Source organism: Hippoglossus stenolepis, chromosome 5 (genome assembly GCF_022539355.2).
Source record: "Hippoglossus stenolepis isolate QCI-W04-F060 chromosome 5, HSTE1.2, whole genome shotgun sequence".
NCBI lineage: Eukaryota > Metazoa > Chordata > Actinopteri > Pleuronectiformes > Pleuronectidae > Hippoglossus > Hippoglossus stenolepis.
In genome coordinates, this window is record NC_061487.1 from 9,862,500 (window position 1) to 9,890,235 (window position 27,736).

At 42.8% G+C, this 27,736-nt stretch overlaps 1 protein-coding gene and 1 long non-coding RNA gene across 3 annotated transcripts in view; both read right to left on the reverse strand.

Annotated features, from left to right (window-relative positions):
* pparab (peroxisome proliferator-activated receptor alpha b) overlaps window positions 1-5,906 on the reverse strand; it is a 33,358-nt gene extending 27,452 nt beyond the window's left edge. The window contains exon 1 of the mRNA XM_035156478.2: window positions 5,682-5,906. The gene's annotated coding sequence lies outside the window, so the exon portion shown is untranslated. The remainder of the gene's footprint in view (window positions 1-5,681) is intronic.
* Window positions 5,907-11,812: 5,906 nt separating this feature from the next.
* LOC118109408 overlaps window positions 11,813-27,736 on the reverse strand; it is a 40,156-nt gene continuing 24,232 nt past the window's right edge. The window contains exons 4-6 of one of the 2 annotated variants that reach the window (XR_007032711.1): window positions 22,178-22,272; window positions 14,108-14,252; window positions 11,813-13,022 (exon numbers count right to left, since the gene is read on the reverse strand). This is a non-coding gene — a long non-coding RNA (uncharacterized LOC118109408). Of the gene's footprint in view, window positions 14,253-22,177; window positions 22,273-27,736 lie in introns of both variants that reach the window. The other variant, XR_004696814.2, reaches the window with a different exon arrangement.

Consider the following 27,736-nt stretch of genomic DNA (forward strand, 5'->3'; position numbering starts at 1 on the left):
TTACAACTTAACGCACAAATATGTGTCACGCATGGCATTGTTTACCCTCTAAAGCCCAATACGGAGCCAACTCAGCTGCCTGGAGGAGACGGCTTTTCCTTTTCACTGTTAATGCTGCTTTAAGGCATCCAACTAAATGATGGTTAGATTCTCAAAACAACATCTGGAACCCCTGCCTCTACACCTTTCATATGTCAGACAGATTATTTGTTGTTATTCCTGTGTCCAAATGAGTCTTCCTTTGAGCCTAAAAATGCACCACATGATTCCATTTGAATGATCATCCCTATTCTGTATTTTGTCTTCTGGAAGAGCTTTAAAACACATTAAATGTAGTTGGAAGACACCTTATACAGTTTGTTTCAAGCACAACCCAAGCGCCAGTCCCTAGTTCAAGACCCAACGCCTGTAGAGGCTGATCTCTCTGGGGTTATTCTCACAAGTGACAAATACCAGAAGTGCAGAGTTGATTAGGCAGTGGTATAGTTCATCGCTGCTGGTTACAAGAGTTGGAGGAGCCTTCTGGAGAAAATATGCCCAGTGGTAACATTTATTTCTCGCACACTTTTGCCATATGTGATATAGGAACTTGAAAAAAAGGGTCCGTGGAACTCGGCTCTTGCTAACATACTTTCAATAAACCTTTACAGGCCCAAAACACAGACACGTGATAAAACGTTCAGCTGTGAAGGGACCCTTTCTTGTATTTTTTACAAGCCTATTAGAAAAGAACTTCCTCAACAAAGTTACAAGGTTCTGTACAAGTGGATAAAACAACAATAAAATGCATTACTTATTAAAATTGTTGTTATCTGCATTATAGATTTAGTTCAGTCAGACAGCTCTCGTTCAAATGTTTATTGCAACATGTTAATGTTTGGCGTCTAGGCTCCGACTTAATCACGCCCCCAGCTATGATAACATAGATATGATGGGAGTGATGAGCAAATATTTATAACCCCCCCATCGGAGCCTACAGGTGGATGCTGTGGTGGTGGAGGGGCTGAAGCAACTGGCAGCAATACTGACGCGGCAGCGGGGGCAAACAAAGGGAATGATGGGAAAATCAGCTTAAACAGACCGCCTAATAGGGTGGGTGTGTATTATAGATGATTGTGGAGAGTGAGGTAGGTCACATGATTGGAGCAGCAAGTAATAATGTATATAATTTTGAGTGACCACTCATTCATCAGCACAAAATTGACAAGCAACCAAACAAAGTAAGAAAGAAGAAAAAAACATACCCTCCCATATTCTTCCTTCCTTATGGACAAAGACAGTTAAAATATGACATTTATTATATGGATTTTATTACAGTAATCGCTTGTTTCCAGTGTGAAATGTTTTCTGACTTTGCCTGTATGGTGCACATTGGCAGCCCAGTAATCCCTTGCCTAACCCTTATGTTATATATGCTATAGAATGAGAACTCTATTCTTGTTTCTGTCTTTAGAAGCCGGTCTCTCTTCTCGGTGTTAATGCAGCAGTGCAGAAGCTGATGAAAGGTTTCAGGTTTCTGGAGGACAACACTGTCAGAGTGCAGCAGCCAGAGAGAAACCAGCTACAGTAGATTTAAAAAAAAATAAAAAAATTGGCAGGGCGAGTTCCTTAATGCTCACTTGCATGAACAGTGAGGTCTGACAGTTTGTCTCATGTACTGTGCACGGCAGATAAGACTATCTCTAAATGCATTGCATTTCTCAAACTATCACAATAGTAAAGTCGGATGAATTACGAGCCGTGATAAGACTTGGAAATAAAAGAGGGCACTCCTGCACCACTGGGTTCAGACAAACACAAAAGGTTTCAAATTTACTTCCATATGTATATTTTTTAAGTAACTAGGATTTGACATTATCTCAGTGTCCCATGTATTAACTCCACCCATTTAGAACAGAACAAAATTATATATATACATTCAATGTTTTTCAATGTTGTGTTTTCAGTTGGCTTTGCTCGCTGTTGTTTCTTTAAAAAAAAAAACAGTGTCACCTTGAGTCCACATGAAATCTTACAGGGTTTTCCTTAGCCACACAGTTTGATAAACTGAGTAAAAACGGTTCTGACTGAAGACCTTTGGTCCTGAGGGAAATTCCACATCTCCGTGGAGACCGGCTTTAAAGGGTCAGCAAATACAGGTAAAAGCCTGGTACACAGCACTGAGCTGTATCTTGATGTGCGTGCATTTGGAGCAGGACTGTGCAGAATAGAGAACCTGTCTTCAGTTCCCCTTCAGAGTCTCGCTATTAGAAAAAGTGTCTGCAGACAGCTTGACCTCCACATGCACTTTGCAATCGTTGCTAAAAATGTGAGTCTCTTTCAACCATGTGCATTCAAAACCATAATCACATTATTGTCTCACGGTGGTAGCCAGTCAATCCAAATGGAAAAAAATCATAATAAAACATGGAGGTTTTTAAAAGGAACGGTGAAGGGCTTTTACTGTGGAACTCCTTCACACTTTTATGACCCAACTGAGGGCATTTTAATCTTAAAAAGACATTTAAGGGAGGGGACAGTTATAAGAGTAGACACCTGAAATCACACATAGGACCGGTCTATTTGTGGTCAAAGAAAGGATGCCTTCCTATATTGCCTATAGGGAAATGGGACATGTATAGGATTTGGGTCAAATTTCCCTTCCACAGAAACAAGGCCATCGGTTCTTTTTAAATAAGGGACTAAAGCACAAGTCGAGGTGTTGAATGCCATGCCCAATGTTTCCACATAGTAAAAAACACTATTATTCACTGTGACTATGCATTTCTGCCTTCATATAGTAACCATATGCAACAGTGATAAGTAAAGTGTTTGGTAATCTCTCAACTTCGGTCATCACACAAGGTAAACACTTCTCCTTCATTGATTAATGAATAATTATGTAACTCCCCTCTGTTAGCTGTGAGTAACAGAAGTTGTGCACGTTCAGCGCAAGGAGGGAGAGAGAGGGAGCGAGTCACTGAGGTAGAGAGAGGTGTTGAGAGAGAGTGAAATGCTTCAGGAGTCACAGACAGCACCTGCAGCTATATTCACCACTGCTGCAACCATTCCATCCATCCAGCACCGCAACCCGTCACAGTAAAGTGCCTGACGCAGATTATAAGCAAGGTTAAAATATATATTGTCCCCATGCCGTTAGTGATTTCCACGCCATATGTCAAACCTGTCTCAAACGCTTATAGGACTCACTCCTTCTCGAATTTGAAGCTTCTTGCTATCTACCTACTGATTCTGTCTGTCTGTATGTGAAACACGTATCTTGCAAACTGTTCAACTTAACAGCTTCATACTTGGCATGTTTCTTCTTTGTGGGCCTGGGAAGTGAAGAGTCAAATTTGGTGCGATTTGGACACACGCAATACGTTCAATATGAATGAAAAATGGAATAAACAAGCAACCAGTGGTCAATGGGGGAGGGGCAGTGTGCCTTCAGTCTGTGGGCCAAGTTGTTAATGTCTTTTTTAACGTTCCTCTTTGGTAAATTCTCTTCAAAGTAAAAGCACACCATTCATTGTATTGCTGTAATGCTTTACATGGAGCTGAATTAGACAACTCATATTTAAGCATTAAAGGGGACATAGCATGCAAATTCCACTTTGTTAGTGCTTCTACAGGTTAATGTGGGTATCTGGCATGTCTACCAACCCAAAAACTCTGGAAAAAAAACACTCGCGCGTTTTGTTATGGTTCCTCTAAGTCAGAAACGTCAAGCTTGAGTGACTCGATTGAGCTTCCTGTGTATTGTGTCGTAACAATACACTGGAAGTCTCCTACATGTGGCCCACCCCCACCTCCGCCCCCCACACTCGTTCGCCGGGTTTACACCGGGCGCATGCGAGGCTGCGAGGCTGCGAGGCAGCGCAGCGCCGTTCCCAAGCACGCAGCCGGGCTGTTCACACGGGACGAGCATTTCTCCGCTGGTCAGCCCGCGATTCACTCACATGTGGCATTTGTCTGGATCGTTGGGACTGGGAGGCTGCAGCAGTTGCTTGGCGCGACCTCGCTCTCCCATGCGTGAGCTGGAATTTGTGTCAACGCCACACAGCCAGCAGTGTGGAAGACTTCCGGAGTGTTCAGCACTACTGTAACACTGGCACAAACACACAGAACCCCCACTCGTTACGCCGGGTTTACACGGACACAGCGCGGTTCTCAAGCGCACAGCCGCCTGGCTGTTCACACGAGACGTGCATCTCTCCTCGCTGGTCAGCCCCATAGACTGTATATATAAGGTCAGCCCGCGATTCTGCTTTCTCCGCTTGTTGTTGTACCCATTGAATGTCGGGGTTCGGGGGTAAATGATGGTCTTCATAGCCCCCCCCCCCACCCCTCTCTTTCTCTCTCTGTCTGTCTGCTTGTGTGCTTGTCGTGGATGGGCAGAGGGGGACATTTAATTATGTGATTGGGAAAATTAAAACTCCAGGACAACAGAAGGGAATACAAAGTATGGGATGCATATTTGATAATTTATATCATATAAAATATGTAATTTATATCGTTTAAAATCATGGGGAGGGGGAGGAGGCGGCTCATTAGCATTTAAAGGAACAGGCACTCAAAACAGGTCACTCTGTGGAGGGCTGTTTTATACAGGGTAAAAAGGGTGCTGTTTTATATGATCCTTGTGGTATTTTGACCAAAGTATGTTACAGACATTTCATTAAGACCCCAAGGAACCATATCAACTTGTGGTAAAATGGGCATGCTATGTCCCCTTTAAAGTCGTGCACTTGCATGTATGAAAGAATAACACCAGGTGAGTCAAAACTCGGTTGCAGATAAACCAGGTAGGATGAACACTGTTTTCTAACTTTACTCTCCAACATAGACTGTTTCTAAAAAAGTATATTTTAGAGGTATTTGAGGAAGTGCTCACGAATGACAAGGAATCATAATGAAGTCGCTCCGGAGCGTTAACACGGGAAAAGCAAACAGCCCATTCCAAACAGGCAGATTTACAACAGGTGCTGAACAAGCATTATATAGAGTCGCATGTATTTCAGTAGCTTCCATGTCATGTGACCTACTGACTCGAAACCAATGCTGAGTTGTATTAACTACCTGGACAAATAAGACGGAGCTCTTTATATTGGATTTTAGTGCTTCTGATATTTTATTTGAATATTTAGTACAATCATATTTCTTTCAGTCGCTTCCATGTCATGTGACCCCATGCAGGTGTTATGGATGTGTGTCTACCAATCAGAGCTCAATTTACGCACAACTTTGAGCCTCCATCGTTCCTGTCAGACCCGCTAAGCAGAGACATATAAGCGATGTGCAGCTTCTTCTCGCAGCAGGCAGATAAACAGCCTTTGTATTGAGTGCATGGCTCACTGATAAAGAGCTTACATCATAGAGAGATTGTCTATTGATGAGCCAGGGCCACTTGAGCTGCGCAGGCGTGCGCGCTGAAATCGCATCAGCACCCTCCCTCCATACAATAACAATGTTATTGCAAACCCGAAGGGGGATTTATCGATCCGCCGCACCGCTGCATGCAGACAACCCCGGGTGCGCGCGCTCTGTTCCCGGCTGTAGAGCTGCTGCTGCTGCACCGCGCGCTGCCACCCGGCTGCAGGAGCCACATTCCCTCACAGGCTGCCGCCGCCGCTGCAGGAGGGTGCACCTCGCTCAACAACACACACTGTAAAGAAACAGATCCAAAAGAGACTATCTACCTTCCCATGAACAGCCCGATCCGAAGCCGCCATGTCCCCGGGAGTCTTCGGTGCCAGATCGAGAGAGGAGCGAGGAGGAGGAGGAGGAGGGTGGTGGTGAAGAAGAGCCGCCGACCCGCCGACCGCGTCCTTGTTTGTTTCCCCACAGCGCTGCCGCTGTCAAAAGTCCCCCACCACTTCCATACAAAGCAGAGCCACGGCGATCACACCCGCAGGAAGTGACGCCATGACTGACAGCTGGTAGAGGGGAGAAGGCAACACCCCCCTGACACACCCATTGTCTCAGCCAATAGAATCAGCGGATCCCCGGGCGAAGGACGCCCCCTCCCCATGGTGACAGGCCCACCGGGTTGAGGGAGGTCGCGGGAATAAAAAGTGCTTTTAATAAATGTCCCAATAAATGTGAATGAAAAGACGACAGAGAGGTGCTGCTGCAGAACGATGGGTTCAAACATATAGGATTCATTATGATGTGATAATCAGAGACAGTGATTCTGAACTGAATGGATACAGGCTGGTGATATTAGCACCTGACCTCTTATGAGCCTCCTCACATCATCACCATCTTCCTCTCTCAGTTCATAACATTTAATTCACTTTAACAAAACTCTATTGGTACAAAATATGACAACATAACATTTGGCATTAACTTAAACATTATTGGTGTGTACACACAATGAAAACATAATTCAACATGTAGCTTCTGATATTACTCCAGGAAAAAAGTCTTGAAGGGAAAATAAATTGTGATATTCTAGAAAATTTTAAGAAAATATGTGTCTTGCAGTGATATCAGAATCAAAACTATTTTTATTGTCAAGGTATAAACAGAATTTATTAGCTCTCCTGGACAGGAAACAGTCTACAGAGAAACAGCTACACAAAGACAGCAACGTTAAACAAAGACAGACATCTAAGTGAGAACAGTGTCAGTGTGGTGGATGACATATTCACTTTATTTAAATACATTTCAGAGTAAAGGTAACAGTATGCACTATATAAATACATACACTTACAAATTACTCCATTACAAGTACAAGATTAAACTAAAATGTACAGTAGTACTAACAACAAAATGTAAATAAATAATAGTAACAATACTGCACAAAACATCCAGTTTATTCATATTATTATATTATCAGGTCATTAATATGATATGACCAAGTCTATTATATTACCAGATATTCTGGTGAACAACTTCAACAAAGAGGATTTGGAAGAGCACTTCTGTTTAAAAGAGACATTTGGTGCAATTTTGGCAAGAATTAAATTTCCTAAATTGTTCATATTTTAAAAGAAATTGATGTCTGTCATCACACAAACTTACTTTGGCAGTAAAAAATCACTGACACTGTCGAAGGCCCTCAATGTTTTAAAACCTAAAAATGCTGATATGATTTTTCCACAAACAAAAGTAAGGAACCTATAAGTATGAAAACTAGTTGAGATGTCACAGAAGCCTCCCTCCAGCTAATGAATAGGGAAACAGCCTTCGAGCATCGAACTCTGCACGTCCATTAGTCTGTGCAGTGAAGCTGAAGTGAGTAATGAGCAAAACACATGTTGGAACGCAACACTTTTTTTTGTCATGTGCAAACTACAGTGCTGAAGTGAGACAATATTTCTCAAATCTAAAAGAAGCACATCTTTGTATTTCCAAATGCACGAAATGAAGTGTTCTGAGATGTTGCAATTGTGCAAAAGAAAATGATGGACTGTCCAGCAGCATCATACGGCAGCTGGGGAAAACATTGTGCACCCTCAGGCCGAGCTGTGAGAGTTTCCAATCAAACTGATGCAATTATCTGCCCATTAATAACACAGATCTGCTTTCTCAGCTGATGCCAGATGCTGCGTGTGCGACCCCCACGTGTTGATTGCATCTCTCTGCTTTGCCGTTTCCTCATCCACAGTCACATCCCAGCTCTCCATCGCTGTCTTTCCACATCTCTGACAAAACACTTACATTGGTTCACGGCCTGGAAGCAGACACTGGCTGTTCTGCAACAATCATGAGGCCACAGGCCACACTGAGTGTACACCTCCATGTATCATATATATACCATATCATATACCATAATACACACAATATACATTTTTAAAAAAAAATATTACTTATGACTTTATCGTGAAAGCATTTTACTGTTAGATAATAAGCCTATAGCAGGGGGAATATATGCATATTTTTTATAAGTTTGTCAATCATAACTTGTAAAGTAAACATTAACTACAGCTTTAAAAACTGGAGTCCAAAGTCCAACAGCTCCCTCTGACCTTAAAATGACTCGTACTGCGGAGAAAGAATCGAGTCTTTTCAATTATCTCAGCACGACAGTGGATTCGGATACAAGAGGATCCACCTGGCGATTGTTCAGCCGGCCTCCACCCAGTTAAAGGGTCCTGACAACAAACACTCAGTTTATCTCATGGTGGACCAGTATCACCACCACTTCACCTTATCACAAAAATAAAATCCCAGTGATTGACTAGTAGACTCACGTACAATGCATCATCAACATCTAAGAATTAAACACTATTGGTCAAGATGGAGGCAGTTTTAACTGCTTTGTGTACTCAGCATGTGCGTTCATTCTTGACCTTGGAAATAATGATGTCATTCATGGAGGCAATGTCCAAAACCATGTCCTTGTTGACTTAATGTTAAACACTAGAGCTTGGAAATAACAGTTAATGAAGTCCTCCTGACTCAATAATAAACTGAGCATTTTGTTGTTGAAAGCTCCGGGAAGAATACGTGGTAGTTTAATATATAAACAAAAGATCATATGTGATAAACTGATCATATAGAGCTCATCTGAATAGTAAACATAATCAACATCTTTCAAATACAAAGTATATTTGCTGATGAAATGCAATGAAGTTGAAAGTGGCCTAAAATGAGAAGTTCATAAGGAGCATCACAAGTAACGTACTTCTGTACATGACTTGACTAATTGTACTTAGTTACACTCCACCATTGCAGTAGTGGTAGTTGTAACCATTCCCTGAGGATAATCTAAAGTTCCGCTCGACACTAAATCTAAAATAAATCAGTAATAGACAATACTCAAAGTGCACCCACACAGACGCCAGCTGCAGTGTACCGAGCTCCTCCAGAGCCGCTGGTGATTTCTTCACGAGAGGAGAACATGGAGAAACATTAGATCCCAGCAGACATGACTTGTTGCAACATGACTCATGGGAGCAGACAGAAACAGAGGCTGCAGCAATGGGTCACGGTCAAGACTTTGTGTCTGGACAACAGCAGGTTCCTCCAGCTGAGAGGACATGCAGGGAGCATTTCCAAATCTAAAATTGATTATGACAACTGCCTCATTCACTTACAACACGTCAGTCCCTGACCAAACCGTGAAGAAACCAGCCATGAAGAAACTAAAACTTGATAAAAGGATTTATGATCATGAAAGCACGCCCACAGCTTCAGGGAGAACTCACTGCTCCATTCTTAGCTCCATGAAAATGTTTTGTTTTTTTCAGCCTAAATATACTGTGATACAAACACGTGTTTTGTCATAATGATATTTGAAATCTGGGGATCTTTGACGTAAATAACATGTAACTACACTATTTAGCCGAAATTAGTCAAATTAAAACAACTAAATGCCAAGACCTACACACTCTATTCATTTTTATGTAACTGCTTACATATAAAGTCATAGTTTTGTTTAAAATAACTCTGGTTGCCATGGGAACCAGGATGCTCTTCTTTCAACAGGGGTAAATAGTTGACCAACTGAAATTCAGTAAGTGGGTCAATGCGCAGGTTCAACAGCAGCCAGGCCTCTGCTGCCACCTGCTGCTGAAATACTGCAGCTACTGGTCACCGCACATGTACCTATTTATAATTTAGGTTATTATTACCTACAGCAAAAAGATTTTGTTTTTGGTATATGGATTAAAATAATGGGAAATAAATATAAATAAATATTCATAAATGTATTAGATCTATCCGTGCATTATTCCATCACTTATCTGCTGATCCTTTTGAGGGCCACAGGTGGGAGCTGGAAGCAACAGCAGCAAAACTGATTATACATTAAAATAATGGCAAAAAAAAAAAAATCAACCTAATTGTTCTCAAATGTAAGAATTCGAAAAATGTCCCCTGTCATACGTTATAGTTAAGTGAATATTTTGACTGTGTAGAAGTGGTTGAACCAAACAGGACATTACCAGGCAGCTCAGATTATTGTGACGGACATTTGCACCATTCTTCGACCACATGAAAATGATCTCTGTTTATAGAATATATATAACAAAACCAGTAAAAAATATAACGTAGAGAAACATTAAACATATTGTTGATGGAGCCTATTGACTGAGCATCCACTAGGTGGCACTTTTGCTTTATCTGCGAATGAGGCCTAGTACTTTCTGTGAATGATGTCACTCTGGTGACTGACTGTATTCAAATGCCTTGTTTCTATGTGCAGAAGAATCTTAATATGAATATGGAATAAATATAAGTGCTATAAAAAAGCAATTTGATTTCTTTTGACCATATTTCATATTGAATAACACATTTTATGGTCTCAGAGGTACAGGTTAATGCTTGTGAATCTATATCGACGCAGGCTTAGTGTTTTGCATTTTAGTGAATGCACTCAGTGGTTTATTTGAGAGGCCTGCGCTCATAGAGCCTTCAATCCTCTCCACTTACATTCGATCAATAACACTATTCCATCCATAAAGCCATGACATCATGCGAAGGCTTATAAAAGCACTGCTCTGAGTGTCATTCTTCTGCATTTCCTGGCAAATTCAGATTAAAATTGAATTGAATTCTGACTCGTATGTTTTAGACTGAGACTCAAAGGCAATTCATTGGCTCCTTCTTTCTTGGGAAGAGAAAATCCCAGGGCGGATGTCGAAGCTGTGTGCGGTGAGAGTTTTGGTGAAGCAGCGAGGCAGGAGAGATGGAGGGATGGAGGGATGGAGGGATGGAGGGATGGCCTTTAGAGATGCAACCCCAAAGACAGGAAGCACACAGATCCATTGTCTCAACAGGCTTAGTATTCAGCTCACTTTGCTCTATCACCAGGGCCAAGGCTCAAATCAGTTCAATATGGTGGCTGGCAGGGGACAGCTACACACTGGGTGTAGCCCCATATACAAATACTCCCAACTCGGTAGACGTTTATTTTCCCACGCTGCAATGCTGCTCTGGTGATTCACATAATCCTGCTCATTGTGTCATTTGCAGGATATGTGACCAGTCCAGCAGGTCAGGTGTGATTGATGTGTGTGAAACCATGTCATGCAAAGTGAGGCAGTGTGTAAAATAGATTTTAAATGTGTGTGAACATGGATATCTAAATTTAAAACATATTAATATGCTGTTAACTGACTGGTTCAGTTAACTGACTGGTTCAGTGGCTGCGTAGTGGGGTTGAGCGAGGACTCTCACTTTGACTGACAACCCAAGTCAAGTCTGACCTTGATATGAGATACAGGGCTGCGGTCCCAGACAGTGAGGCATGTCTGGTGTCCAAGATGGCCTCACACCAGCTGGCACCTCACCTTGTTAGCCATCTATCTCCATCCGTGTGTGTGTGCATGTATTTACTGGCCAGAGAGAGACGGATTAATGTAACCATCATCTGTTGCCATGTGAATCACGCTGTAGCCCAGAAGGTGAGAGTGTTGCCACGATCATCTTTCCATCTGCTCGGCTCTGGGGCTTCACAACGTCGTGTGGGCTGTGAGCTGATCCTAGGACTGCTGGGACGGACGGATGGATGGATGGATGGGTGGGTGGGTGGGTGGATGGATGGGTGGGTGGGTGGTCATCACTTCAAGCTTTTTCATAGACACTTCCAATATTTTCCCAACCAAGACAGTAAGGGGATAAAACAATGTTTGCTCACAGGCTTGTAGACTGACGAAGGATTTATGAGAATTTGGAAGCTGACCATTGTGATTGTTGTGGTTGATGTCGTGAGATCCAGTTCTACTCTAATATATTATAAGGTGGGTCAAAATTGCAGCGGAGGAATGACGATGCCTTGGAGACCAGTTCGCACCAATGCAGCTGCTACACTGTTAAGTTTTAAACATTTAAACTGACACTCATGTGGTGTAAGAAAAACAAAACACCAATGACAAGCTGATTATTTCTTAGCTTTTATTATTGTTTGAAGCAGAAAATCAAAAACTACAACTTCCACACATGAACAGTCTTTACCTGCCGTCCACTCTGCTGCTGTGGTTGGTCCAGGTAAAAGCTCCTGACCTGGACGTTTGACCTGGTTTGCTTCACTCATCTTGGGAGTTTTTATTTCTTGTGAGACTGTGCACGTGACGCCCCCTGTTGTCTGTTTGGTGACGTATTGCTGCCCTTCAGGGAAGGCAGTAGGTTGTATAGTTATCTTCTGATTGGGCAAAATCACTACCCTGAAACCACACAACCTACTACCTCACCCCGTACGAACATCAGAGTGATCCTACAGGGCGGCGAGCTTTGCTTTACCTTAACACTGGAGAGCATAACGGTGGAGCGACATAAAAGAGACATCATTTTATAATATTAAATACATTTTGAAAATAAAACCTCACTTTTTTATTTCTAAAACACTAGCAATACAAAATATGAGAACACAACTTTGAAGACTGATGATTAAAGATGGACAATAAACTGTTGAATAGACAGAAACATGAAAAAAGGACAAGGGGTGACAGTCAGATGAGAACAGGGTTTTGTAAAAGTTTGCACAACTTTCAGTTTTTAATCATTTTTAAATCATGTGTTGATTACTGTTGTTTGTGTAGCATAAACAGAACCAGCAAGACTACACTTTGAGAATCATTTTTTTTATTCACAAGGAGCCTTAGAAGTACAGAATCTGAAAATCACGAGAGAGAAACATTAACTACAAGCCCACGCGACCTGCCATTATTAAATGTTGTTATGTTCTAAGCAGTGAGCAGCGTTTACCGCACATTCCATCGAGTTGATCCCGATCCGACAGCTTCAACACTGGCGTCTGATGACATTACAGCCACTTCAGGAAAGACAGTAAGTTGTATAGTTATCTGACAGGAAGGGTACGACCCTAAAACTATACAACCTACTACCTCACCCCAAAGGACAGTCTTTAAAAACAAGAGTCCCTTCAGGACCCCTGTTCTCGCAGGTGACGCCGCGTCGACACACCTCGCTGAATACAAAACAGCGGTTATGATTCACAGAAACACAAATACACAGACACACACACACACACACACACGCCACTCTCCTCTGGGACAGCTCACCCCATGTGACTGGCGTCTTTGTGCTCGGAACACAATGTGACGACTGGGTCATCCGGTTCACGGCTCCAGCTGAGGGGGAATTCAAATGATCCAGCATAGGTGCATTTGCAGTAAACAAATGTTATAACCAAGATGTTTTCATATTCAAATGCAACCAGAATGTCATTTAAAGGGCACTGGGATAATGAGGATTTTATAGAAACTAGTTCAACCTCAAAAGCTTTAAAATGCAACGTTCTATTCATTAAATAGTGTCCATTCGAGAAAACTCCAGACCAAACAGCAATCGACATTCAGTCAACTCATGAAGAAAGCTGGAAGATACTGTTATTGAGAAGTACTTTTATAACTTTAATATTTTCCTTGGCATTCTTTTGTTAGTTAGCAGGATTATGCAAAAACTGCTCAACAGATTTCAATGAAATGTTGTGGAGATTTCAAATTAAATTTAGGTGTGGATCCAGATTCGATTTTCACTCTTTTTTAACATTCTGAAAGAGGGTGTTTTTCATATTTGTCCTTTATTTCTCAGAGAATAATTAATGGATATTGATTTAAAAGAAACGGACATATTTAGGAGACTGATATTTTGTGCAGATCCAAATGAAAATACGGATCTAGTGAATTTAAATGTGTTTTCATAAGGGGGCTGTTTGGCCTTGGAGGAGTTATGAGCTCTACTGAGTGCCTTTCTGGTTGTGAAAGTTTTAAGCTACATCTCCAGGCTTCCAAAAATGTTTCAAATTAAAGAAACTGATAGAATATCTCTATGGTTGAGATGCTTAAAACAAAACGTACAACTCTCTGCAACCTGTGACATGAGGGTTTGTGTAGGAAGAATTTGGTTTTAAGGGGTCACAAGTCAAAATGTTTTCGAACCCCTGCACTAATGCTAATGATAACTGTTCACAGCATACTGTATGATAAAGTGCATGGAAATCAAACTACTTTTTTTTCCATGCTACAGTTTGTGCTGATTCCACCTCGTTTCAGCTTTTTTTTTCTCCTACATACTCTTTGCTTCAGAGAGGAGAGTGTTAACAGTAATGACCGATGTTTGAGAGTGGGCGAGCTCGAGCTAGCTCATATCCTGGCCCACATGTGTGGAGCAGAGGGCCACAGCTGCTGCTGCTGCCTCTGTTAATGTTTCTCACCTGCTCTGTTCCACACAGCGAGGACAGAGAGGGAGTGGGGGGGTGAAACGCTGGCCTGTCGCCTCCTCGCTCCATCACAGTATTAAGCAGCATGACAGGTAACCTCCGTCTGCAAATCCCCGCGAGTGAAATTCTGCTGCTCCCTCTGCAAACAAAGGAAAACGGAGAGTTACTTCAACACTGAGACTTTTACATTGGACGTGTGTGAGACCAATTGCAAACATTCGGGTGAAAACATATTGTTTTCCTGCAGTTTCTGTAATTACAGTATATTTTGTATGAAATTCCGAATGGCTCATACTTTTGTGTTCTGTGAGAAAACCAAACCATCCTGTGTGTGGAACTGCTGCAAGATGCAGAAACCAAATCACATCTGGGTAAACTTCAGCACACACACATAAAAAGTTCAAGTTTTGGGATCTTTGAAAGCTCTAATGCAGCACAGAACAATCCCAAATGGTCTCGAGCTGAGGGGCCCCACTGCCTCCGCTCACTGGCGAATCTAAGGCCCTCTGCATTATTCAACGCCGCCTTACTTACACCATCACACTGGATGAATGGGTTTTAAATATGCACGGACACACACCCTCACAGGGTCACAGACACTTTGCAGACAGACAGTTGCACAGATACAGTGTGGCAACCTGAAGTATCACACGTGCACAAATGCATATGGTAATGACAGAGGGAAACGGACAGGCAGGGCCACAGCGAGGATAATGTACAGGGGACTTAATTTACTTAGAATGGACTTCCTGTCAAGCTAAATCCATTAAGTTGAAAAACAAACCAACACAAATTTACTGTTTGCAATTTCTAAACGGAAACGGGTCTACAGGCACAGTAGATCAAGGCTTTGCAGGAAACTTAAAAGTCAAATGAAAAAAACAGAGAGTCACCACATAGTGGAAAGTGTCTGCTTAGTGAGGAGCAGCAACATTCACGTCTATTCTCATTGTGCAGCCCTGCAAAAAGCTCCTCTCCTCGTTCACCTCTCCTCTCCTCTCTTTCGTCCTTTCTTTCTCATCTCTCTCTCTGCTGACTGGGCATACTTCAATCTAATATAGTAGATGGGTCTGGGATCCTGACCAACGCAAGAGTGTGTCCAGGAAAGCTATTGCTTTCAAGTGAAGCCAGCTGCTATCATCCAGTGACAGGGAAATATTCACACTCGCCCCCAGACGCACACGCACACACACACGCACGCACGCACGCACGCACGCACACACACACACACACACACTGCAGAGGACCAAAGTGCAATGCATACACACACACACAGGTATGTACCCTTGCACACACTTGTTTAGGGCTCTCCATACAGTTATGCAATACAATCTAAAAACACCTCCCTCACTAAGAGCTTGTCCACCTGAAAATTCGGCCTTCTTAAAATGGGTGCAAACTCAGCAAGCGCACCTTCACTTGAAAGCATCCATAGCATAGCATCTGTAACTGATACGCTGCTTAAGCTCTCCACCTCTATTAGCTGTGTAGAGGGGCTAAGGTGCTAAGCCCTGCTTACTACAGTCCATGTCTAATAATGTCACACAAACCCATGCCCTTCCAGTGGGGCGTGCACACAGGAATGCAAAAAATACACACACGCACGCAAGGACACAGTTTGCAATGGATGCACATTTGCACAACCATACACTGGGAAGATAAAAAAATGTACCTCAATTTACATCATCACATCATCACACAAGTGTTGAAAGTAAAGGCACACACTGCTTTAGAAAGACACTTAAATTGAATCATACGTCAGTCTAAGTGCCACAGCTCTAATCAATCAATGCAGAGGCTGAGTGTCACTGCAGTAATCATCAGATGTGAGTGAAGTGCTGCAACCTTGTGAACGGATCTTTGGGGTTCTGTTGACCTGTGGTCAGTCAGAAGAAAGAAACCGGACATTTACACAATGTACATGCCAACATTTCGATATACTTCTACTCATCCTCCACCAGTGTATGCAGTCCCATAAATCTATATTGTAGAATCTTGTAATTTAGGTCTTTCTTAATTTAATCTTTATTTTATGTTGGTGAATCAAAATCTCTCTTTTGTCCGATTCTCTGCCAAAATGTTGAAAACAGCTACACAATTTCAATTTGACAAATTAAGTCACAATGGAACTGGACACTTGAGGAAAGTGCAGGACCAACAAACAAAGCTCCACACCATAACCCCAAAGCTCTTATAATATAGACAGATAAGAGAGGAAAAGTGCAGAAGGTCAGCAGTAAATTCTTGTTTACTTGTATTCTAACCCCACATTATATTATATGATAATTTTATAATTTATTAAGGTTTAATTTATTAGTTTATGAGCCACTCTGTGTGTTTTAGGAGTTTGTAGAAACACATTTACAATGTTGAAAGAAAGGAATCTGCAAAAAAACCCACTATTGGCATAATTTTTCAATAATTTCTAGTATCTGCCTGTTTGAAGAGTTTTAAGAAAAGACACTCTTCATCTGACTCTTCCTCAGAGTCTTTAAGCCTCCAGAATATTATGTGAATGCTTATGGTTTTGCAAATGTGCACAGTACATGTGCTCATCAGCCCTTGTGAGTATACAGGGGTTGTTTCCCTCGTATCAAAGACGTGGTATAGCTATAGATACAAGTGCAGTATGTGCACGCACTTGTACACATGTATTTCCACAAGTGCTACAAGTGCAGAGGTGTCTGGGAGCAGACAGGAGGAATCCAGATAGACACGCTGCAGCATTTATAAAGGGAAGCATGGCTTCTGTGCCCTCACACACAGCCCCCTCCGGGTAGCACAGCAGGCATGACCCATCTATTTATACCAGGCCAGGGGGAGGACAGGAGTGGGGGGCTGCATGGGCAGGTCCTGTTACACATGCCAGGGGGGATGGCTGGGGCAAGCCACAGGGGGATTCTGCTCAGTCAGACAGGCTGACCTCCCCCTCACCTCTGCATGAGGCAGATATTGAGCTTGCAAGCCTTGTGTCTTAGCAGAGTGAAAGAGGGGAGAATTTATATGTGCACATGAAGGTGTTTGAATGCTTGTGCCTACGTGTGCGTGTGGAGCTACATTTACAAATGAAAGCATGCGTAACGTACACACTCCTGCATGTGTGGGTGTGTGTGTGTGCAGATCAACATGTGTATACATGTGTGATGGAGTTCGCATGTAGTCACGCCTATGTACATATTATGTGCGTCTGCTTGTCAGGCTGTGAGATGAACCGGACCCAGTGACCCCCCCAGCAGAGCCATAAACATGCCAGGTGAAGAGGGCTGGATTAGGCCGAGCTAGCTGATCCCCCCCCGGCCCCATCCTTAGAGGTAAAAACGACCCCAATCATTGTAATGACAGGGCACGCAGCAGTCCCCCAGACCACTCAGCCCAACCTTGCCAGCTGCTTCTCATCTCTCACACACAGTGTACAGTCACATGTACGCAGAGGAAACACACACACACCCTCGCATGCACATGTGTGAGGCTGCAGGATGCACAGCGAGGCACAGGCATGGACAGAGGTCTGCAGTACATGGAAAATGACTTGAAGGGCCAGGTGTCTAGTACAGTTGCAGTTAATATCAGGACACCTGAAACATGATGCTTTTTTATACTCATTATACTCATTAGTGTTAGTGGTACTAATGCCTATATGAGGCTAACAATACACTGATGCTTTATTTTTCATTAATATCAAAATGTTTGAACTGGTGATTAAACCAAGGTCACTTATCAAATGAATCATGTTTAATTATTTTATTGTATTCTGTTATTATATCTCAGACCTTTACCTCACCCTTTACTTATTTTTTTTTTCACATATCAGATCTTTGTGCTTGAATGGCCTCACATACTATAACCACAGGCAAAAAAAACCTAATCTGTCTTGATCTAATTTGTGCCGTGGAACCAGTGTACAGCACATGGCTTCTACTTTAGGGTTATAAGATTAATAGCCTCGTATGAGGTTGTGAAATTCAAGGACACATAAGCACTAAAATCTAAATTGTGGTCACGCAGCGAAAGATTTTTTCGAGCTGGAGTACACATTTCATAGTGTTCACGGAGTTCGTATCACAATGATGTTTTCCTCTAAAAACGAGAATTTCAACTGTGGATTGTGGCCAGTGTTTCAATGTACTGTACATCTAGAAATACATCAAACATGATCTATTTTTTGTTTTCTCGTGTAAAGTGTCACGGGCTCAGTCTCTGTTCCTCCTTGCTCATGGGAGCTGGTGAAACATGCACTGCCATGTGGCTGCTGTTGACCTGTCGGGCCCTACGGTCTATTAGGGGAAGCCTGAAGCCCTGACACGTCTACATGCCCAGCTCCGCTCCGGCCTGCCTGCGGGGCCCCTTTCAGCTTGGGCAGTGCCCCATCGAGCTGCATCTGTCGCCAGCTATATTTAGAGGGTGGGACAAATACCTTTCTCCCTGGATATGAACTTCAGCTGACAGACAGAGGGCCAGAACAGGCAGACGGGGGCTCTGTACAGTTTGTAACCTTGAAGAACTTGTTACCCCCCAGGCTACAGCTGGCTGCTGTCAGACTCACTACAGTGGTTAGCAGTTACAGCTGAATGCTAAAGCCGTAAATACAGCGCAGTTAAACACAGTTAGCATTGAAAAGCTTGGTTTGGCAGCAGTTATTAGCACCGGTGCCTATAGTTCCAGGACCGCTGCCAACACCGAGTGGAATATACAGTAATGGGCACTGATAAAGATATTTAATACTTCTCCCCCTGTGATTGATAGAATAATTATGAATACATTTCTGCGCAATTGAATCACCTTCGCTCCCTACATTTCTGCCTACAAGCAGTCTGTGTGTGTGTGTGTGTGTGTGTGTGTGTGTGTGTGTGTGTGTGTGTGTGTGTGTGTGTGTGTGTGTGTGTGTGGCAGTGCCAGCGAGGCAGCCAGTGTGTGATATATGACCATGTTGCATGGCCATCTGCTCTATATAATCATAAACAAACGCAGGCAGGCCAGATTCACAGTATCATTTCCAAGAGGTCTAAGCCAAGTAAATGTATTTATGCTTTGGTCTCTGGGTACATGTTTGAGAGATAGACTGTAGAAACGGGCCACGGTCATGCAACGGCATTCATAATTCATTCCACAAACACAATATGGAGGCCGCTCTGTCCCGTATGCACACACATGGCCAGATTAAGGAGCGCGGAGCCAAAGGGGACAGAGTGCATTCTGAAGTGTAAGCAAAGCCATTGAGTGTCTGTCTGTCTGTCTGTCTGTCTGTCTGTCTGTCTGTCTGTCTGTCTGTCTGTCTGTCTGTCTGTCTGTCTGTCTGTCTGTCTGTCTGTCTCAATGACAACTTGACTGTGACAGGCCTAAATACTGCTGGAGGCACCTCTGCTATATTTTGCACATAGAGTCTAAATTAGTTACATAGCAGCAAAGATACACACTGATGCAGGGAGGGAGTTTTCACAGCATCACTCCTGACCATAAACAGATAGAGTACCAAGCTCTCTCTCTCCCCCCCCCCCAGTGATAAATGGACTGCATTTATATCGCTCTGTTCTTGTCTTACCGACCACTCAAAGCATTCACATTCACCCAATCACAGATAGAATGAATATCACCCATACATTCACACATTGAGGCCACAGACACCCACATAATATTTAAAAAATATATTCTGTGTAAGCTGTCAATATGTTTTGCTCCACTGCGGGAAACATCTATTTTTATGTATATTTGTAAAGTATACTGTATAATCTATATGTTGCTGTCTTCTACAAGTCTTTAAATTAAAGCATCAAATGTTTTCCCAATAGGTTGCAAAAAACATGAGGCACTGAAACAATTTGTGTCTCTGGCTGATGTGTGCGATATCACCAACTCACCCGCTATAACCCCTACTCTCTAAATAGGGACTTCTATGAAGAGGACCATATAGTGAGCTCATCGGCAAAAGAACAAAACGTTTTGAGGCACTACTTACTGTGCCACTAATTACTTCACTGTTGCAGGATCATGACATACAACAACAATATCAGCCGATGGAATTCCTACAGTAAATAATGGATGTTTTTTAAACCTCGTGTTAATACTGTTCTGTGAGCATACTGGATAACTATGTTTAAATGTAGAAATAAACTTGTTAAATGCAGTTTGTGCTGTGATGCACTGCTCTGCTCTTATTTACATAGTTTACAGGTCGCAGATTTGTCTCGTGCAGGTAATAAAAAACTAAACTACGCCATTGGAGATATTAGGGACGTCCACTTAGACCGTTTTAAAATCGGTCTGTGAAAAGAAAAACCTGTCTGTGATATTCTCACGAATATTCAGATATTCTTGATAAGAAGAAGAAGGAGTAGAAATGCGGCTGAGACGTGCTGCCCTCTCTCCTCTCCACCCTTTCTTCATGTCAGGTGCATGATGGTAGATATTGCTCTGTTGGTGACCATTGGTTGGACACTACTTTTCATGATGCACTGTCGGATACAATGAGTCCACTATAGAGGGTATAAATAATTTCGCTAAACATTTGAACATGCCTAGAAAATGGCAAATTGACTATATAGTGGACTATATAGTGATTAGTGCGTGATTTCAGACACAGCCTTTGTCTCTGTGCCAATCATTCTGGTGCTACCATGAGTTTGCTGAGTGATAGCGAGCTGAAAAAGGGAGAAAATTAGCAAAAGACAGTAAACTGTCTGATTCTATTAACTGTGAATCTGATCTGAAATGGAACAAAAGCAACAGAGAAATACTTGTTCGTCTGAAATTGTTCCAAAAGTAAACTTGGCTACGATTGATATATTAACTAAATGATTCATCATGATGGAACTGTAAGTCATATAACTACAAAAAAGCTCAGTTTTCCACTGATTGTCCGCTGTCGCTAAAATGCTGCGCGATTTGGTTCGACTGTAGCAGCGGGCCGATCGAGAGAGAAGCAGCAGCAACAGGCACCGACTGAAAGCATGATATAGTAGCAGCAGCCTTGGGGTCAGATGACAGGAGGATTTTAATAACATCTGCACATGTAATCATATGCCTTCAGAATTCCAGAGCTGCTGGCAGAGCCGCAGCTACTGCTGTTGCTGGAGGTCGCAGGGCGAGGCGCGGACTTACGCATGCGATACAGGCACTAGTTGGGTTTGAAGCTGCGGCTGAGAGCGTGCTGCGGTTACCACAGAGATATAGGTACATGAGCAGATGTTAAAACTTCGCACTTTGGCGGTAGAGTGTGTAATAAGCAGGCTGGTTGTTATTCTATGGGGGCTAAGTCTGCTGGGGAGGAACGAGGCAGGACTGATGGAGGGTGGAAGGGGGTCGTGCAGCTGTGGGCTCTGCCAGCACATTTTGCCCCGCTGGAAAAAGAACCGCTCATGGCGCCCGCCCAAGGTCAGCGCTTTGAGAGGAGGAGCTGGGCAGGGTCCAGAGGGGCGTCTGATTGTTTGTACGCAGTCAGTCGGCAACAATTAAAAACCTCTCTGTAAGAATATCAAGCATTCTACCATTGTACACTGTGAAACCTCCAATTCTTAGCTCCTCCCTTTTTATATTTATTTTGCTTTTTTACCCAATTTCCCCCTTGCTTTCCTCTTCACACTGCTACCTGACTACTTTGGCAGTGAGGCACAAAATGGCGGCGGGGAGCTGAGAGCTGGGAGGCAGAGAGTGGAAGCCATTTTCTCACAGATCCAGGCCCGGCTCAGAGAGGGAGTCAAGACTTCCTATTCCTCGTGGACAATTCAATATTAGACCCTGAGCATTTGCACTATTCACATGCGCTAATGATTATGTGAGTTTTTGTTTGTCTTTTATTTCTTTATCTACAGCACTAACAAGCCATTGGGACCACTTGGCCTTCCAAATGGGATAAAGGCACATTATGATTTAATCTAATGCAGGCTCACATTATAAAGAGTCTCAGAGTGGTGATAGATGTGGACAGAGCAGTGCGTACACCAAATGAAACTTATGCAGCATCTAATTACAGGCTTCATCTTATTAAACGAAATGCAAGACAACGCAACGGCATTACGATGCATCATTAAATAAAAACATATCAAATTTAAAATACATTATGGTACTTACGTTGCTGCAGCGATCGCCAGTCTGTCTGTCTGTGAATTCACTTGTTGGCTAAATTATTTGTGCCTGTGGCTGGAGTCGAAAGCCCATCTCTCTGCCTATAAGAGAGAGAGACAAAGAGAGAGAGAGAGAGAGGCTGAGGGTGAGACTTGTGTGAGGTCGAAGGGAGAGACAATTTACAGCGATGGAAATGGGAGAGGTGGAGAAAACAACACAGAGAGGCAGAAAGGGAGAGAGAGATCAGCTGGGAGAGCCAGCAGCGGCAGCGGCGGCAGAGGTCTCCTCTCTGTAGCCTGTTTACTAATAAGCTTGCCCCACAGTCTCGCCTGGCCAAGGAAACTCATTAGTGGAACATATAACACGCCGCACCCTCCTCTGCCGGCCTGTACACCGGCCAACTCTCCGAGCCGCATGCTCGCCCAACACCAACACACACAAGCTCCGCCGTGGTCTCGGCCTTGCCCAGCATAGCACCCACTCGCTGCATGCGTGCACGCATTTGGCAAGCGGTATTGCTGAAAGCCCACGGTGTCATGTGCGTGGGCGAAGTGGCGAATCTGCGCGTAAGAGGTGATTTTTCTGCTACACAGTATGTTCACGCTCACACACGAGGGCACGTACAAGACCACGCAGAGCCGATGCACGCAGCAGCTTCTGACTTGTGTTGTCCGGTAGCACACACACACGTAGGTAGGTGTGTGTGTGATGGGACAAAGGACAGCGGAGGCAGTTAGTCATCATTAGACAAATCTCCGTTTGCAGAAAATTAAGAGGGTGGCGGAGATAAAGAGAGACGTTCGGCGTTGTCCTCCAGCAGACCAAGGAGGACTCTGCCAATTAAAGGACTGCACTCAGCACGGTGGCGGCTGCTGAAGGGTGATAATTCTGGACAAGGACGCTAATTGCAGCGTGGGACACAGCCTTTGCCGGGGATGGGTCTGGTCTATATTGTTTCTAATGTTTGTAATTACAGTGCAGTGCCTTGGAGCGCAGCCAAGACATGTTTATGGGCTCATGAGTAACCTAACTCCTCCAGCCCGTGGAGGGAGATTCATGTCCTGGCTGTGCACTCAATGCACTCTGTGTGCGAGTGTTGTTTGTGTGTGTATTCATGTTGGTGACTCATAGAAGCCTGGGCGACTGTGTGCAGAAGGGATAGTCTTCAGCGCGCACACACACACACACACACACACACACACACACACACACACACACACACACACACACACACAAAGACACACACACACGGATACAAATTTAAAGCTGGAGTCCTGCAGTACTTCGTAGGGTGAGTTATGTGACTCTACATACAAAATCTTTGGTCCCACTACCTTTTCCACAGCACTGTAGCAAGTAAACCTGAATATATAAACATAACCGGCATGCTGAATTATACAATAGAAATCAGAAATGCAGTTGTATAAAATCGCAGTCAAATCAGTATAAGAAAATGTATTCGATATTCCTTTCTCCTTGAGGTGAAACTAATAACACAAAGACAGCTCCAGCCAGTATATTTATTTTTATCACTCGCATGCAGCCAACATAATTCAGCCCGGGCCTGATAAATGGCGAGGAAGGGGATTTACAGTATTTTGATAGTCGGAGAGTTGCAGGCGAGGCCTTTCAGCGCTTCCAACCTTACCTCCGAGTGGAACAGTTCTGCTGATTCTGCAGTTTCTCCCTGGCTAAATTGCCTTGGCGACGGAGGAGGCCAAAAGCTGCAGAAATATATGAGCGTTGGAAAAGAGAAGTTTGAGTGGGCGCAGCTTAGCATTATCTGGAATATCGCTTTGCCTGGCAGGTACATAAAACAAGGATCCGTCCTGACGACTCGCACGGAGAGACACTCGCATGTGACACTGCGTAGTGAGCATTTTGTCTTATTTTGATGATTCTAAATGTTAATCTGGTTGGACGACGGCAAATCTGCCAGTGAGACGTCTGACAAATCCCCCTTGAGAAACTTGTCTAAATGCTCAGGTCTCAGCAGTGAACCTTTGGGTTGTACAGTAAGCGTACAAGAAAATCATCGGGCAAATAAAAAATGACCTTGACCTCAGCCGAAGGGCCCTTGATGTAAAGCAACCATTCAGAGGGAAAGAAGACGGGGGGGGGGGAATCGACATCATTTGTCAACCCTGAAACTCTCCCCCAGTCCAATATTATGTCATTATGAGTGTGCGCGCTGCCTCGGCGGAGTTGCTGCGGTTTTGTGGATAAGTTACATGTGACGCTCCCAGCTGACACCCTGATTAACACGGGGGGGAGAATAAAATGGCCCCCAATCCTCAGTAGTCAATGGAGTAATGCGCTAATGGCTTCCACGTATGGCGAGAGAGGCGAGGGAGAGCAGGTTTAGGCACACTGGTGTGGATGTATATACAGTATGTGTGACCTGTGTGCATCATCGTTATTTTTCTATAGAGTGCAACCCCCAAAAAACAATATTTGTAAGTGTGTGTTTGGGTTGGAGCCTCTGCGTTTAGCCCATTGTCAGGCCTCGCCGACTTCCTACTGTACTGTACTGCAGATCCTGCACGAGTCCTCCACAGCCTGTAGTGGCCACTGCAGATCCACTCTTGTCCTGTCCCACATTCGCAGCAGCACAGGAGGGCCAACGGGGAGCCCCGGCCACCTTCTACCACACAGACACCCGCTCTGACTACAGGGTTGTGCAGGTTTTTTCTACAGGCTGACAACTGCTAAATGAAACCCTGAGGCAAATGTCACCATGATTGACACAAGTATACTGTAAAAAATGCAGCCGGCTGTCTCGCAGGTTTTTCTTTTTTTGGTTTTGTTCTGCAGAATGCATTGTGACCGTTAGATATGCTATCGCCGCCGAAGTGGGATTTCAATCCAGCTCCATGTCTGCAAGCAGCGACCTGCGCGTGCTCACTCGCTGCATAGTGTGAGCTACTTTGCACCACTGCTTATAGTCTGTCAGTCTCTGTCAGTCTGCACCTGAATTCCTTGGTGAAAGTCCAAAATCTTAACACTGAGATACCCTGGATAGAAATATATTTTCCATCAGCATAACAACGTGTCAGATTTTATCTCACATGTCCTTCATTTTACAAGTAAATTAGTGTTCGCTGACTGGAACTTGAAACATGACGACACGGACACTGTTTCTGCTACAAAGAGAGAGCTCCACATTAAATGGATGCACACATTTCCAACCTAGTAGTTAAAATAGAAATGTTATTGTCCTGTGAACAGGACGAGTTAAATCAGGATGTGACTTTAAAATATTTGAATGTAAAATAAATGAATTTCCAAAAATCTTACTTAAAACCCCATTTTGTTAAAATCAATACATATTCCACTGTCAATATGTCCACTGTTTAAATAAAATAAAATAACACAAATGGTGAATTGGTGACGACATGAAATATCCTCTTACACGACAACACAAATGCATTTTCAGCCCACTCAGCACTATATATGTACGTGTCAGTCAAACCCTGCATGTCAGTCCTCCAGACAGCTCAGACATGGGGGGGGGGGGGGGGAAGAGGCTTTAATATTGTGGCAGGAAACAATATATTGTATATTTACAGTGAGTGTTTACTTGGCCCCGGTTCCCCCCACAGTCCAATCTGGATTTCTTATTAGCCAGGAGGAAATTGGATGGAACTCACAACATCACAGCGAGCTCATAAATGAAACAAAATCACATCATCTTAAATACCAATTTATCCACTTAACAAATGAAGCAGTGTGTCGGTGGCTTATTGCTGTGTTGTGTTTTGGCGAATTATTTATTTTCACTGGTAAGAAAACACTGAGCGCTGGCACATGACCTAAACCCCACAATCAACACTCGAAAAGTATCTGGCAGAAATACAAAGACCCAGAGAGATGCGGTCGTCTATAGAGCTGCTACACACACACACACACACACACACACACACAACCATTACAGCAAAAAACTTATCGAAACAACTTTCATCTGCATTTAGATAACACTGCTAAATAATGATATTCCACCCCCAGATACTTCCCATCTGTTAATTCTAAGAGGTAATGTATGAAATAAGATTTAAAACGTTTTAAGATATACTAAACTCAGACATGTGACGACGCCTCAGGCTGCCAGTTTGTGCAAGGAGGTTTCTCCATTTTCTTTAACTACATGGAATTTTTATTTTTATAACGTTAGAGAGAGCAAGAAATAATGTAATTCTGAAGCAACTGGGCTCATACGAAATGGAAATGATTGGAGTGAATATTTCCCTGTAGCATTTTATAAACTAGTCTAAAAGGCAGAAGAAGTAGAATGAAGTCAATAAATGAATAACAAATGAATTAGTTTTTTTAAATGGTTATTGTGAGCATTTAAATGTCAGGTTTCTTGATAGAGTTGTGATTTAGCTGTTAAAGATTTTTTGAAACGGTATTGTGCAAATACTCAGAATATTATAAAAAATTACCCCAACATTTCTAAAACCCAAGAAGGATCCAGAAAACAAGTAGAGGACACAAGAATGAGCATGTACATGCATGTACCACACACACACACACACACACACACACACACACACACACACACACACACACACACACACACACACACATAGAAATAGCAGAGGCTGTGTATTCATTAACCATTACTGTATTCTCTACAGCAAAATGAATTCTGCAAAACAAATTTTTCCCTTTGAAAAAAATTATACAGACATGTGTAAAATTATTTTCTCTGCAAGTTTTCCCTCTTATGAACTTGACGTCAGAACTTTAAAAATTCACTAATAATTCATCATAGTATATATTTTTGTGACATTTCTTCTTTTTCGGTCTTAACACTACATACTATGTACATGTCCTACTGATAAAAAATCTAACAAAGCACATTAAAGGTAACCCATGAATTAAAAATTATTTTAAATAACAATTTAAAAGCCTGACCTACCTTCAACAATAACTACTGTCAACACTGCACAACTAAACCTCTACACAACGTAGAATTCATTTCCACTCTGCCTTTTTTTGCACTTTTATTTGCAGTTTTACGGAAAACCTATAAACTTCTTCGGTGTTGTCAGTTGGACTTTTCAGCTATTTCACAAAAACATATACTGAGTAAAAACTGGTAAATTCGAATGAAAATGCTGATTTAAAGTACAATTTCAAAAGAAAATCCCCAAATTCACATCCAAGTTCAAGGCCACAGTCAAGTTCATGCTAGAGAACTTGCTGTTCTAGATGTGGCCGGCAGTTTCCTTCAATTTAAAATAATAAAGAATTAAGAATTAACCTGACTTATCAAATCTATGAGATGAGCACTTTTGGCACTCGTGGGTTTTATCAAAATAAAGAAGTATTTAAATACAACAGTTCGTTAAAGCCAAAGAGCTGACACTGAAAATCCTTAAGGGACAAAAATACACAAGGAATATGTTCCCTGCTGTGAAAAAGTATCGATATCTGACATGCTAGCAAAAGAAAATATAAAAATGTACATTCTATTGTGATACTTCTATTTGTGTGTGTGTGTGTGTGTGTGTGTGTGTGTGTGTGTGTGTGTGTGTGTGTGTGTGTGTGTGTGTGTGTGTG